Source organism: Emydura macquarii, unplaced genomic scaffold (genome assembly GCF_026122565.2).
Source record: "Emydura macquarii macquarii isolate MOO-44397 ecotype Brisbane River unplaced genomic scaffold, CSIRO-AGI_Emac_v2 contig_2422, whole genome shotgun sequence".
Lineage (NCBI taxonomy): Eukaryota > Metazoa > Chordata > Testudines > Chelidae > Emydura > Emydura macquarii.
The window spans coordinates 1,099,899-1,114,138 of record NW_027132559.1 but is presented as its reverse complement, the minus strand read 5'-3'; the positions used below and the strand labels follow the sequence as shown (position 1 = coordinate 1,114,138).

General features: G+C 47.7%; 1 long non-coding RNA gene across 3 annotated transcripts; it reads right to left on the bottom strand.

The window, feature by feature from the left end:
- Positions 1 to 516: 516 nt before the first annotated feature.
- Positions 517 to 11,500, bottom strand: LOC137162038 (uncharacterized). Of its 3 annotated transcripts, none has more exons than XR_010922247.1 (3): positions 10,924 to 11,500; positions 9,717 to 9,844; positions 517 to 865 (listed from the first exon to the last, which is right to left on the bottom strand). It is a non-coding gene; the product is annotated as an uncharacterized lncRNA (long non-coding RNA). The 3 variants fall into 3 exon arrangements; XR_010922249.1 differs by lacking the exon at positions 517 to 865 and adding an exon at positions 3,112 to 3,231; XR_010922248.1 differs by lacking the exon at positions 517 to 865 and adding an exon at positions 8,134 to 8,243.
- Between the last annotated feature and the right edge of the window lie 2,740 nt (positions 11,501 to 14,240).

Genomic DNA, 14,240 nt, shown 5'->3' with positions numbered 1-14,240 from the left:
ATTTAGCCTCTTTTTTATACAATTAAAGAAGTATCAAGAGCTTCCATTTCCAACTCAGGAGCCCCTTGTATTGATTATCTTCCCCACCCCAGATCTATGGGCTATTTATTAAGGGCCCAGTTCTTTGAACACTTACTCATGTTGAGGAGTCCCATTGAGTGATTTATAGTGCAGGTAAATGCTCAGTTTCACAGCTGGGTTCTAAAACATACTGGAGGTTAGGAGTGCTAGGCTGGGAGAAGGAAAAGCAAGAGGTCTCAAATTATTATTCATGCCAACATTTTCTCTTCGATAAATCAGTTGGGCAATTGACTCAGCCCAGATAACTAGAGTTGGTGATCATTTGACAGCCCTACCCTTTGACGCTGATTTGACAAAGCAATTAAGCATGTGCTTAAGTACCACTGAAGTCAGTTGGTCATGTACAGAGACTCTTCAGATAACCTCAGCAAAGCTTAGAGAATGCTGAATAGCAGGGCCAAAATAATGATTTTGATTCAAGTATGTCATGGAGCCAATGCAGACTGCGAAATCTAGGGTGATGTGCTTTTGTTGGCTTGTGTTGCTAGGTTGGATTGCTGCATTCAAAACTAAATGGAGCTCTTAATACAGCTACCCCTGGGCTGGTATTAACATGGTTGTGCAAAAATCCATGGGTCAGTACACAATGTGCATGTTACATTGAAGTGGGAACACAGAGCTGGAAATTAACTTTAATGCATGAATTTGTATTTCTGAACTTATCCAAAGAGACTGCTTTCTCTAAATGAGCATCCCAGTTGCACTTTTCTCTTTGGAAATTAATTACTCTTCTGATAAACACCACACATTTCTTCCATTTGAGGTGTTAATTACCTAGCTGCACCTGGAAGAAAAATAATCACAGCATTTCTCCATAATCCACTGATCGGAAGAAATCAAATCTCTTAAGCTGCTTTTCTGCTTGGGAAGTGAAGCATGTTTCCACAAGAGCAAAATTCAGGCAGCTCAGCTTCACCTCCAGTAGCGATGATAGAATCAACAACCAGCAACACAGTAGGACATAATTTGAGTTCAGCAGTTGGTCATTAATAAACGCAGAGGTCATGCTGGATGCTAACATGTTAATGGGTATGTTCCCTGCACCTCCCAGTGTGTTCATAAAATTTCCCACGGTCTGTTTTTCTCTTATGCATAACTGTTTCATAACACAAGGAGGAATGAGTACACTGCCTGACACGGGATGTATTCCCATGGCATTCAGTAGAACTAATCACGTAAGGATTGTTGAATTGGGCCATAGTGGCCATATCCCGTAAAACTTGTCTTTGAGGGTCCACGGTGCTCTCTCACTTAACCACCTATTTTATCCTCCTAAAATACCCACTAACAGGTGTTTTTTTCAGGGTTCCTCTGTGTGTCTACATAATTGTAAAGGACCACTACTGGCTCCTGAGTGACACCAACTACTGCAAAACTACAGCAGAGTAATTTTTACTGTTATGGTTAGTGAAGGCAAATTATCTCATTGCTTCAGCCAGTTAAACTTCCTAAGAGGCCAGCCTTTCTAGAAAAGCAGCCCTTCTAAAATATATTAAATAAATGCAACCGACTAGTATAATTTGAAAGTGAATGTGTCTAAGCAAGTAAAAGTTACTACTTAAAAGCACTTGGAAAAAGGCAGAGTTCCCACCTTGCTCTAAGCACAGAACTAGCCCGCTGACAGTCCTGGGTTTAGACTCTGTTGATAGCAAATAGGGCATAAGCATCAGCCTAAAATTTCTGACTAAGTTTGGTAGTGCTCAGGGTTTTCCCTGTAAGTTCTCCTCTTACCCAGTCCTTGTTCCTGGAGCATCACAGAAAAGCCTTATTCCCTGCCTTATGCCCTGGCTGGGGTTAATAAGACCCACCTGGAAGCATGAGTCAGCAAAAACATCCAATGTTAGATCCAAACACCTATTATCTTCCTAGGATCTGCTCACCTGTGGATGGTTACATGTCATTCTGTCCTAGTTGCCTGTACAAATCAGTCTGAATTTCCCTAGGTAGTGCTTAGATAGTCCTGTAAATGCTTGTAATACATAGGTCACATTGTTTAATAGACAGATAATTAAAGAAAAAATTAAGTGATCCCTACTATTAGTTAAATAAAAATGAAAAAATAGCGTTTTCAGTAGTCACAGTCTCTTCAGTAAATCATGGAGCCGGAATATAGAAGTCCAATGGATAGTACAGCAGGAGGCTGCTAATTCAGCCTTCCTAATTCAATTAAAATATATAGTGTATTAAAGGGCAGCATCCATATAGAAAAAAATCAGGTATAAATACAGATCTCCTCAATTGCTGTGTCTGGGTGACCATGAGAAGAGGGTGTGTCATTTTGAGTAAACAAGAAAGCCTTAGGTTAAAAGGAAGCTAAGTACACAATATAGAAGAATCCCTTCAGCACGACCACAAGTTAATTATTGTAAAGGGGGCAGGAAGTCCAATTGGTTTGAAATAGCTAACTAGAAGTTATCTGTACGTTTTTCTGACAGTGAAGCTTGAATCTGAAAAGTGGTTCGGTATAAATGGCATTATAGGATTCCTAGTCATTGCACCGCTCTGATTTCCACAGCCATTGTGCTCATTTTAAAAGATTACTTTTCTAATTGTATTCTTGAAAAGTCCACCTACGGCTTGAAAGCCGACCTAGGTTCTGTCTGTCTCATGCATCGTCAGCAATAATAAAGCCTGCATAGTATAAGTGGTGAATGACTCACTAAGAGTCGCTCTCAGCATTTGTAGACGTGCTGGAGGGAAGTGAGGGCAAGAGAGTCTTCACACCTGCTAAAATTGAAATAGAAATGCAGGCTGAAGTTAGGGCTTATCTATTAATGGAGTTATACAGGAATAGCTATTCTGGAAATTTTTCCTGAATAACTCCATGTGGACAATCTTATTCCAGAATTAGAGTCTGGATTACACTGAACTGGAACAAAGGAACTATTATTCTTCAAGTGCTTGCTCATGTCTATTCCAATTAGATGTGTGCGTGCCTTGTGCACGGTTACCAGAAGGCTTTTCCCCCAGTAGTACCCCTATGGTCGGCTCTGGAGCCCCTGGAGTCGCACGTCCATAGCGCTCTATATAAGGGCCTGCCGACCCTCTGTCTCCTCAGTTTCTTCTCACCGCGTGTGATGGTTGGCTGGAATCCATCGCCTCTCGCGCAGCAAGTGTCTCCTTTTCCCCAGTGATTCAATTACTTCATACCTATAAATAGTTCAATTAGCGTTAATCGTAAGCAAGTAAGAACAGTTAGTAAGGTAATTTAGACAGGGATCAGTCTGTTCATCCGGGGACCGGGGCATGCCTCAGCCCTCTGGATTCAAACCATGCAAGGAGTGCAAGAAGCCTATGCCAAAGAGTGACCTGCACTCCACGTGTCTTAAGTGTCTTGGGGAGGCACATCAGAAAGACCGGTGCAAAATCTGCAGGGGATTGTGCCCTCACACCCAGAGGGAACAGAGCCAGAGGTTGAAGTTTCTCCTTATGGCGGAAGCCCTTCAATCATCTCCAAGCCAGTCAGAGCCAGCACCCAGCGCATCGGCGTCAGAAGTGCCCCAGCCTCTGTCTGTGACCCTGTGCTGAGGAAGGACTCAAGTACTCGAGACCTTCAGCACCGTAAGGAGTTGCCAGCACCGAGAATCACGCGAGCTCGGCCCCGCGCCCATTCACCTGTCCCCAGGAAGAGACGCACGATGTCAGACGGATCACTTGCCCACGCCAAAACCATCGGGGCGTAAAGGAGTGTGACAGGGTCAGACTAGATGGCTACCAGAGAGTGCTACTATTTGAGATCTGGGAAGTGGGTGGGCACAAGCCCACCCACTGCTAAAGGCCCCTCCCCGAACCTAAGGGAAGGAGCCACTGGACCGGGGACTCAATTGATTTTGGGGAACAACTAATGAGAAAACAGGAAAGGGCGTGAAGGTCAAAGGGTCAAACGGAGGGAACCAGAAGGGAGCACCAAGCAGAGAACCCCAGACAGCACCCATTGCTCCCAGAAGGTATCCAGCGGACGCAGCCCAGAGGAACTCTGCCCAGATGCGTGAATGGATGGAGGAATGGAAATAGGCCCGACAGTTGCAGAGCGCCCCCTCAGCCAACCTCCTCTCCCTGGTCTTGTAGTTGGCACCTTGGCCAGGACTAGGAGGAGGTCCCATGACTTTGTGGGGTGTGCATAGAGGAACAGGTGCAGCCAGAACCTCAGCAGGAGGTTCTGGAGGAGCTGGAACAGGGGCTGCAGCCTGGTGCACTCGAGGTAGACTTATGCTGGGGTCTCCCTCATGCCGCAGAAGGGGCAGGTGTCGGGGCGAGGGGTGAACCACGCCAAGTACATGCCCATGCTCATGACTCCGTGAAGAAGCTGCCAACTGATGTCCCCAGCAAGCCGCAGGGTCTGGGTGGAGTAAAGACTGGCCCACTGGGGGTCCTCGCCCTCCATAGGTGGTATCAGGTCCCACCATTTGGTGTCTGGGCGAGATACGAGAGCAAGGAAATGGAGGGTGTGGAGCATGAGCGTGTACAGATGGTCCTGGGCGTGGTTCAGAAACGGACCAGCTGCAAGTCTAGCAGCCAGCTCGGTGCGTGGGGAGAGGGTGGCCGGGGGGCCACATGGATCTGGGACCCGATGAAAAGCACTGGAGGGCTGAGGGAGGGTGGGGAGCGCCCTCTCGCAGGACCCGCTCGAGGTAAACCCGAGCCGCAGGAGGCAAGGCTGCTCTCATCTCCTGGAGTATGTGCTGGGGGATTCGAAGGATGGAGAGACCCATGCACCAAGCCACTGCCTGGGTATCCACCCAGTCCCCACGGTCGTAGTTCAGGAGATCTCCAATCCTGGTGACGCCTGTCAGGACCAGCCTCCGTCGTACCGAGAGGTTCTCCGCCATCTGCACACAGACTTGGGGGTTGTGTAGCAGGGGTTCCACGAGGAGGTCCTCCCACTCAGTGACCACAATGGACCTGGAGGCAGAGACCAGCCTCCAGGTCCAGAGGAGGTCCTGGTAGAAGACTGGCAGCTCGGAGAGGTCTCATGGAAGACCTCTTGGATGGAGATAAAGGAGCTGCCGGTCGTATCGGAGCCCTCGGAGGTGGTGGCGGGGGGAGGTGTGCGTCAAGTGGCTCCACACCAGACTACCTGCACTATAAAGGAGTCTCTGCAGGGCTTGGAGATGGAAGGTGTGGACCTGGCTGCGGAGGCAGCACAGGCCCTGCGCTCCTTCCTCCAGGGGGAGACTCAGGATCCCTGCAGAGACCCAGTGCAGTCTTGGCCAGAAGAACTCCAGAATTGTCTTCTGGAGGTGGGCCAGGAACCTCGGGGGTGGGATCAGAGTGTTGAGCCGGTGCCAGAGCATAGACAGGACTAGCTAGTTGAGCACCAGTGCCCTTCCCCAAATGGACCCGCACTCCACCGGATGGCTTGAAGCATGGGTGGGAGGGAGCTCATCCACCACCTGGCCCCTACCATCAGGCCAGAGCTCTTGACCTAGTTGACCCAGGTAGAGGAGGCTGCCGAATAGACGACCAGGCAGGCCTCCAACCGCTCCAGGTCGCCCGGGTCCTGGACCGCGAGGAGTACATCGTCGGCGTATGCTGACAGGACCAGACTCAGCTCTGGCTCACAGAGCACCAACCCCATCAACCACCTGCAGAGGAGACAGAGGAAGGGCTCGATGGCCAGAGTGCACAGCTGGCCTGACAGTGGACAGCCTTGACGCACTCTTCACCTGAAGCTGACCTATTTGGTCAGGGTCCAGGTGAGCCTGACCAGACACTCTGCAGAGGCGTACAGCACCTGGAGGAAGCCCAGGAAATGGGGCCCAAAGCCGATGGCCTGCAGGGTGCTCAGGAGATACCCGTGGTCCATCCTGTCGAATGCCTTCTCCTGGTCCAGGGCCAGGAGGGCGAACGACAGACCATCCCTACATCCAAGCTCCAAGAAGTCCCAGACCAAATAGAGGTTGTCAAAGATGGTACAGCCCGGGACAGCGTAGGTCTGGTCGGGATGGACCACATCCTGCAGCACGGACCCCAGCCTCAGTGAGATGACCTTGGCTATGATTTTATAGTCCGTGCTGAGGAGCGAGACGGGACACCAGTTCCGAAGGTCACGGAGGTCCCCCTTCTTGGGCAGCAGGGCAAGCATGGCTCTCTTGCATGAGAGAGGGAGCACTCCGCTGCCTTCGGACTCAGCCCAGACGATGGCGAGGTCCAGGCCAAGGACGTCGCAGAACGTGCGGTAGAACTCCATGGTCAGCCCATCCATGCCCCAAGATTTATTCATGGGCATGAGATGGAGGGCTTCACTCGGCCAGAGTGAGAGAGAGCTCCAACCGGTCCCGATCGCCCGCGCTGACCATGGGGAGTTCGTTCCAGAGCACCTTGCAGGTGGTGGCTTTGGTCGGATCCGGGGCGAAGAGGCTAGAGTAAAAGGCCCTGGCCCTTTCACGCATCTCTGCTGGATCCGTGATAGGGGTGCCATCCTCTGGTAGAAGTCAGGTGACATGCTTTTTGGCCCCCCTTTCTTTCTCCAGGGCGTAGAAGAAGCGGGAACTGTGATCCATCTCCCAAAGGAGACGGATACGGGATCGAACAAAGGTGCCCCGAGCCTGAAGGTCTTTGAGGGCCTGGAGCTCCTCCCACTTCTCCCAGCACGCTCCACAGAGGGATGGATTCTCGAGTCCGGCAGCAAGACGCCTCTCCATCTCTAAGACCTCCCACTCCAGCAACTCTATCCACACATCCCTCTGCTGGCTGGCCCTCTGAGTGTAGTTGTGGCAGAAGAGCTGGGCACACACCTTCCCCACGTCCCACCAGCACCGCGCCGAGGGAAAGGCCAGCCCTCTGCCCCCGCCAGGCCAGCCAGAACTCCTGGAAGGACACCATTGTTAAAATGCCAATAGGCCAGCCTCGGCCTCTCCGCCGTGAGAGAGGCCATCACGGTCACCAATGGGGCAGAGGGTCGGCAGGCCTTTATATGGAGCGCTATTGATGCACAACTCCAGGGGACTCCAGAGCTGACCCTACAGATACTACTGGGGGAAAAGGCTTCCGGCAACCATGCACGAGGCGTGCACACACCTAATTGGAATCTACATGAGCAACACATCTTGAAGAACAACAGTTACAGAAGGTTAGTAACTGTCTTAATAGAATAAATGTGTCCACACCTGGAGTTATTCAGGAATAATTATTGTGCTTTAAACTCATACCCTACCTTAATCCGAATTAACTTTCAAAGTGTAGACCAGCTCTTAGCAGATCCCCGCTTCAAATATACCCACCTCTTTCCTCCAGAGCTTCCAAATAACCTTCTGATTGTGATGTACAATCCTGTATTTGAAGAATTTTGGAAACCAACTGCTGCTTCTAATGGAAAATGAAGGTCTTGTCTACACTTGAAAGTTAATTTGGAATAAGGTAAGGTGTGAATTTAAAGCACAATAGCTATTCTGGAACAACTCTATGTAGACAAGCCCTTAGATTGCTTATTTACATTGTCAATAATTAAAACATGCTGACAATTTGCAGATTTCAAACAGGAAAGTTAAGTGTCCAAAAGAACACCAACGAAAAAAAATACCAGCTAGCTAGAGAATACTTTCCAAAGCCAGGGAGCATTTGCTGGCGGTTTGAGGAGTGTTCTCTACAAATCAGATTGTAAGGCATGTGCTGACATGACAATGATCTTAGCTGTTGTATATTTCAGATCCCGAAATCCTTTCAAATGGATATACCTTCAACTTCACCTTTTAAAAATCTTTAGACATATACACTGAGTTCAACCCCAGAGCTGATCAAGTCTCTCAAACAAACTCCCAGTTACACTACTTCTCTTGTTATTTCAAGATCTTGATATAGATATCAGTATGTGTCCTATGGAAAGCATAGAAACATAAACCAGATTTTCAAAGGTAGTTGAAGGCAGATAGGTGCCTAGTGAGATTGTCACAAGTGACTAACCACCTGCCTCCCAATGACCTTTAAAAAGCTGTGTGTAGGCCCCTCCGTGTTTTGAAAATCCCACTTACCACCTAACTACAGTAAAAGTCTGGCCCATGGTGACTCACAATCCAGGTGATTTATGAGAGAACAAGTGAAATGTAAAATGCAACAAACTGAATTGATGAGTCAATCAAACTTCCTGGCCTGGCCTGGCCACACTTCCTTGCCTTGGCCTCCTGAACCCATTAGTAAATTAACGCTAAGTGTAGTGGAGTGATCTAGAATCAAAGGAAATATTTAACTTGAATTATTCTCCCATATTCAGCAACAGTAGTAATCTATTCCGACAGAAGCTTGACCATTAGCACATATGCTGGTAACGCTTTCCCTGTTTTTACGGACATTCTAGTCTTGAGTTATTAACAGCTATTAATTATTTATAAGTCTGGCCTTTAACAGAACATGCAGAGAGATGTGTTGATAAATAATTGGCTACATTTTTTATGACAGAACAATTAAATATATTGGTAGCTACTGATGAAAGCATGCATGTTAGGTTAATAATGGTGGCATATTTCACTAAAAATAGGGCTTTAGATTTTTTTTTTTTAGCAGAATACAGGTTCACAATGCATAAAATATTTTCAGTGGTGTTCAGTGTTGTATAGATCTTCTTTGCAGCAACTATTCTGCTCCGATGAAACCCAGGACTTGAATAGTAGGGGGCTTTCAGGTTAGGAACATTGAGCATTGAGCGTTGTTCTGGGGAAGCTCTGAGTATATCAGAGCCTATCCAGTGTCAGCCTTCTTTTCTGTGAGCATTAAAATGCACTCCAAAAATATTCAGAGGATTGTTATTTGATATCATAATTATGGTTCCTTGCATTTATATGACATTCCTAATGGACACCAAAACACTTTACGAACTTAACAGATTGATACCAACCATTCCTAAATCATTACATCTCTCCCTGAAATGCAACCACTGCTGGGGTGAAGGAGCCAGTAATTGTTTTAAAGTGCACAGCAATGTTACACAATGTTTTTGTCATTGTGCTAAGGACCACAAATCCTTCCATTGTGGGTCCTCCAGTTTTCTGGCAGCTTGGGGGCAGAATCAGACCTGCTAGTTACCTGCCAATAGCTGGCAGCAGAGGAATGCCTTGCTCCCTTAAGTTCCTTAACCAGATCCCCCCACTGCAGAGCTTTTCTGAGGAAAAATTTCAACCTTTTATCTCAAATCTATGACTAATTATTTAGCCATCTAAATCCCAGCTTTGGCGCAGGGTTGTGACTCTGTGTCAACTTTTACAATTTAATCACAAGTCTTGTGATATTTAATGGTTTTCTTCCAGCCCCAGCTCATGGAGTCCAGTGATTTCACAAGAGGCTGAGAATCTCAGGGTTTTTTTTGTTTTTTTTTAAATGGTACGTTTCCAGCTCTCATGGTTGCAGAGGAAAAGCCTGAAAAACGTGACCTGAGTTCACCGTGAAGACTCAAACCTCAGAAGGAAACAACCCAAATTTTAGCGTTTCCAAAAATACCATGATTTTTAAGTCATTCTCATGATTTTGGGGGGGTTGACTCATGATTTTTGAATGCTTGGGGTTGGCAAAACTGTTGTTTGCCTCTGTAGGAGATTTTCCCCTACTAGGTTGGGGAGAAAGCTAGGCTGAAAAAGCCAAAGGCTCCTGCGCCACCTCTCCTTACTGCATATCTCGCTTGGGCTCTTGGCAGAATGTAGTCTCACCTTTACAGCCCAGTCTAGGCAAGAATCCCCTGAGCCGCCTTCTCCCTCTGGCAAGGAAGGAGCCAGGCAGGACTGGCACAGTCTCAGCAGCTGATGTCCCGGCAGGGTGATCTTGAACCTGCTTTTCCCTGGGCAGAAAAGGATATAGATGAGATTGGAAAAGCTCTCCTGTGGCACATGGTTTGCCCTCCCACATCTCCATGAGGTGAGTGATCCCTGAAAGGCAGCGAGCTAGAGGGATATCATGAGAGCCCACACCGCCAGCCATCTCCCCTGCTTGGGCCATAGCTAGAGGACATCTGGCCACTGCACCAAACGCTGCTAACACCAGAGAGGGAGGTAAAGTGTCTTCAACTCCCTCTCCACTGCTGCCACCCTCTATAGCAGACTCCTAGGATATACCTACTGCTATCCCAGTCAGGGGCTTCAAGGAGAAACTCAGACCCATCTGACCCATGTGCACCACATGCAATATAGAGATGTAGTGCCTCGCTTGGGGCCTCCCATCCTGGGCAAGCCAGTCTTCCAAGGAGTCCATCCTAGCCCTGCCCTTGAGAGACTCAGAATCAGATCTTAGAGTGGGAGGAGGCACGATGGAGCCCAGCTCTGAGGGCAGGGAGAGCCCTAATGACTTGACATATTATTGGAGTGATCCCTAAGCTTGATTTCCGCCTGCCTCCTGGTGCAGGAGGGTAGCACTAACTGGCAAAGGGGGGAGGAGGGGGAGAGAGAAAGGAAGAAAAAAGGAATTCTTCGAAGGAGGAGGGCTACTATCAGGTGTGCATATCATTTAAAAAGCAAACGATTGACTCGTTCAGGGTGCTCTGAACCTGTGCTCAGGGGCTTTGCAGCTGCCCTAGATAAATTATAGCTCCTCCTATCTCCCTCCTCATGCTCGTAAGAGAGAAATAGGATTTTCATCCGCACCCAAAAGACAGGGAAAGCACCAGGCTCACGTCCTCAGATACTGCCGCTGAGGATTGCCATGACCCACTGATCAGGATAACACCCCCAGCTGCCACTGGAAGTTGTCATGCCCTGCCGATCAAGCTAATGTCTCTAGCTGCTGCTAGTGTTTGCCATGCCCCACCACCTCCTCATCCTCTCCCCAGAAGCCGGCTGTAGAGGGACGAAAGAGAGAGCAAGTGAGCAGGCCAGAGGCAGAAGAACAGGCAGAATTTAAGGGGCTTCTCAGCCCACCACTTACTTCTTTCCAGCCCTCTTAATTTCCCCTTGTTTTATAAGGCTGGGAAGTTTCTGTCAATGTTCACAGGTCCGAGTCCAAGTTGATGTCACTGCCAAAGGTACTATAGATGAAGTTATTGTCCCTGGTAGTGGATGGGCTCAGTGTATCCAAAGGAGGGAATTTTTTTACCGGGAAGAATCATGAGGCGTCATCCGGCATTCTAAAGTCTCCTGCAGCCTCCTCGTGCTTTGTACAAGGAAGCAAAGGTGGATGCTACAGCGGATATGATCCCTCTCAAAAATGTAAAATACTTCATGGCCTAACGGCTTCTCTCTGAGAAATGTCTCTGACAGCCTTTTTCTGTACACGTGCATCCAGGCATGCCCTCCAATTCTCACTTGGAGTAGCACTGCAGCATCTGGGGCTTCCCTCATTGAGGGTGGACACCCAAACAAATCAGCCTCTGGCACTCTTCGTATTCTGGTGGAAAACTTTTCAGAAAGCCAAATCAGAGTCTGCTTTGCATATTATGGATAGCAACTTTTTCATTACCATTCATCCTGCTAATGCTCTCTGGATCTTTTCCAGGATCATGGTAATAGTGGCTTTATGGAAGGAGGGAATTCACGCCTATCCCCTTCTTGACAATTCTGTTGAATGGGGTTCTGTACAGAGGGAGAAAAAAATGGATTCACTGAGAGCAAAATCGTTTTTGGAGCATCTTGGATTCACGATAAACATAAAAAAAGCCATATAGATCTGAGGAAGTTAATAATTGACCTAGCAGAGAGCATGGATTCTGTCAGCTACAAGGCTGTCCTCTCAGAAGAATGCTAACAGAAGATGAAGATGTGCCAGAAAACAAGCAGTGCTGAGATACAAAAATCCAGTTTCTATTAGTCTATCAGGAATGCTGATGTCATGCAGAGACACATTTCAGTGAACACAGCTCATATAAATCTATCCATTAATGTATCATCTCTTCCACATCTCACCCTATCACAGCCATTAGCAGATATCAAGATCCCATAGTCTGTTCTCCACTCCATCTAATGAAGACATAGATTTTTGTGAAATCTCCCATTAGTGAATCAGGTAGGATGATCATTACACCAGACACCAGCTAGAGAGAAGGGGTTGCATTCAGGGCTTGAGACAATCCAGAGACGGGGTACCAGAAGGAGAGTGAGCTCAGAATCAGCTGGCTGCCACTCAGGGTGATTTACTGACGTCTCCAAGCACCACTCAAACCAGAGACAGCAGACTCATCCTGGTTGTGTCAGCACAGCAGATGGGGCTTCATAAATAAATTAGGAAGAATAAAATCACTCCTACTCCAGCAAGAAGCTCAATTTTTCCTGTCCAGGGCAGAGAAACATTTCCCTATTCTCACATCGAAGGGGAGATGAACACCCACGCAGACTGTCTTAGTCGGCAGAAGTTAGATTAAGCGAGTGGAGCCTAGGTCCGGAAGTATCCTCATTCATTGTCAGCGATTGACCTCTTGTACCTGGAACCAACAAGAAAGTGTTCTGTAGCCTCTCTCCGGGTATCAAGACCAGGGATCCAAGGTAATGACCAAACTCTGTCCAAGCGGGCTAATGTCTCGGCAATAGCCTTCCCACCCTTGGTGCTGTTCCTCATGCCTATGCAGCAGAAAGGAGGGACTAGCACTGAAACGGATCATGCCCTGCAGGCCAGATTAACCTTGTGTCAGACCACCTACTATCATGACCTCACCACTATCTTGACCTCTGCCATTGCTAGATCCCATCCTCCACCCATGCCAGACAGGTTCAAGCTAGCAGCCTTGTATTTGAAAGAAGTCACTTAAACAAAAATGGACACTCGAGTTGATTAACGCTCTGCTGAAGCCTAGAAAAGAAAGTCAGCAAAAATAATTTAACCTAGTTGCCAGGCAACTTCCACAAATTAACGATCACATTAGAGCAAATGAAACGTAGCTGAATTTATCCAGCTGGGTCTCATCATGGACATAAGAATGTCCAAGCTAAAAGTCCAATATGCTCTCAGCATGTTCAGGAAACATCCTGCCATTCAGCTTTTGTATAGGGCAATTACCCTAATTACACTCCCCCTGAATCATAGAGCACAACCTTTGAATCTCAGCATGTACACCCACCGGTCCGTAAAATGGTGCTCCCCATAGCTACCACCTCTTGCAGGTGAGTTTTTAAAGGTGGGAGCTTTCTCTGATGAGGTCCACTGCCAAACTTTTCTTTCAGGCAGCATTGTCCTCACAGCTGGCATGGCATTAATTCAATTTTTTATTTTTTGTTAAAGAAACCAAGAAATATTCTTTCTTCCTCCTATGCCAAAGATGGCAAAGAGAGGTACCCCTAGGTGTATGAGGTGCTCTCAAGTTATATATTAAGCATTCAAAACATTTTCTGTGGGCCGTAGGTGCTATAGCCCACCCATGAAAGCTGAGGAGGCATGCAAAGCATCTAACTCTAAACAGATCAGAGAGGGCATTTCTGTGGCCTTATGCCTCCATCTAACACCAGAGTCCATGCCTTTATAGCACTGACAAATTCAAGTTTGCTGCAAGTTCTCACCTGCTTTGTTGTATAGGGAAAAGAGATTGGTGGTGTTGGTCTACATAATGTGAAGGAGGGAGAACCCACTTTTAAATGCCTAGATCCCACCCTCACATATTTAAAACAACGCAGTTAATTAATATGCCATTCATATTAATTAACATATAATTAGTATACAGTTTATATATATGGACCAGATTCTTGCTCAAACCAATGGGCAATAAGATAAATACAGAAAGATAAGAGCAATCGGGACTACCGAGGACCTGTTGCTGAGACAAAACTTTGAGAAGTATGTGAAAGTTTGGCCTGCGAGACAGGAGCCAGTTCTTCACGGAGCGATGTGATGTGGACTCTTGTCCGCTAGGAGACCACCTAGCTGATTTCACATAGGCCACCAGACCTGAGCGGCTGTAACCTGAACTAGGTTAGGATAGGCATTCGCACATTTCAGTAAAGTCATTTTCACCTTGGAGGCTGACAAATGTGCATATTTAAACAAACCCTTACTGCAGTGGTTCCCAACCTTTTTGGCTCGAGGGCCACAGATATCATTTTTACAACCCTGAAGGGCCACCAGCCTCTGCCAGCAGGTGCCCCCCCCCCCCGCAGCCAGACAGGAGTTCAGCAGGGAGGCTGCCTCCCTCCTCACTGATCTCCCATCCCCTTGGCTGCAGCAGGGAAATCGAATGTGTCCTGTAACCCTATGCCTTCCACCTGGGTCCCTAGGCAGTGGTTCCCTTCTGCAGCCAGGGGATGGGAGATCAGTGCTCCCCT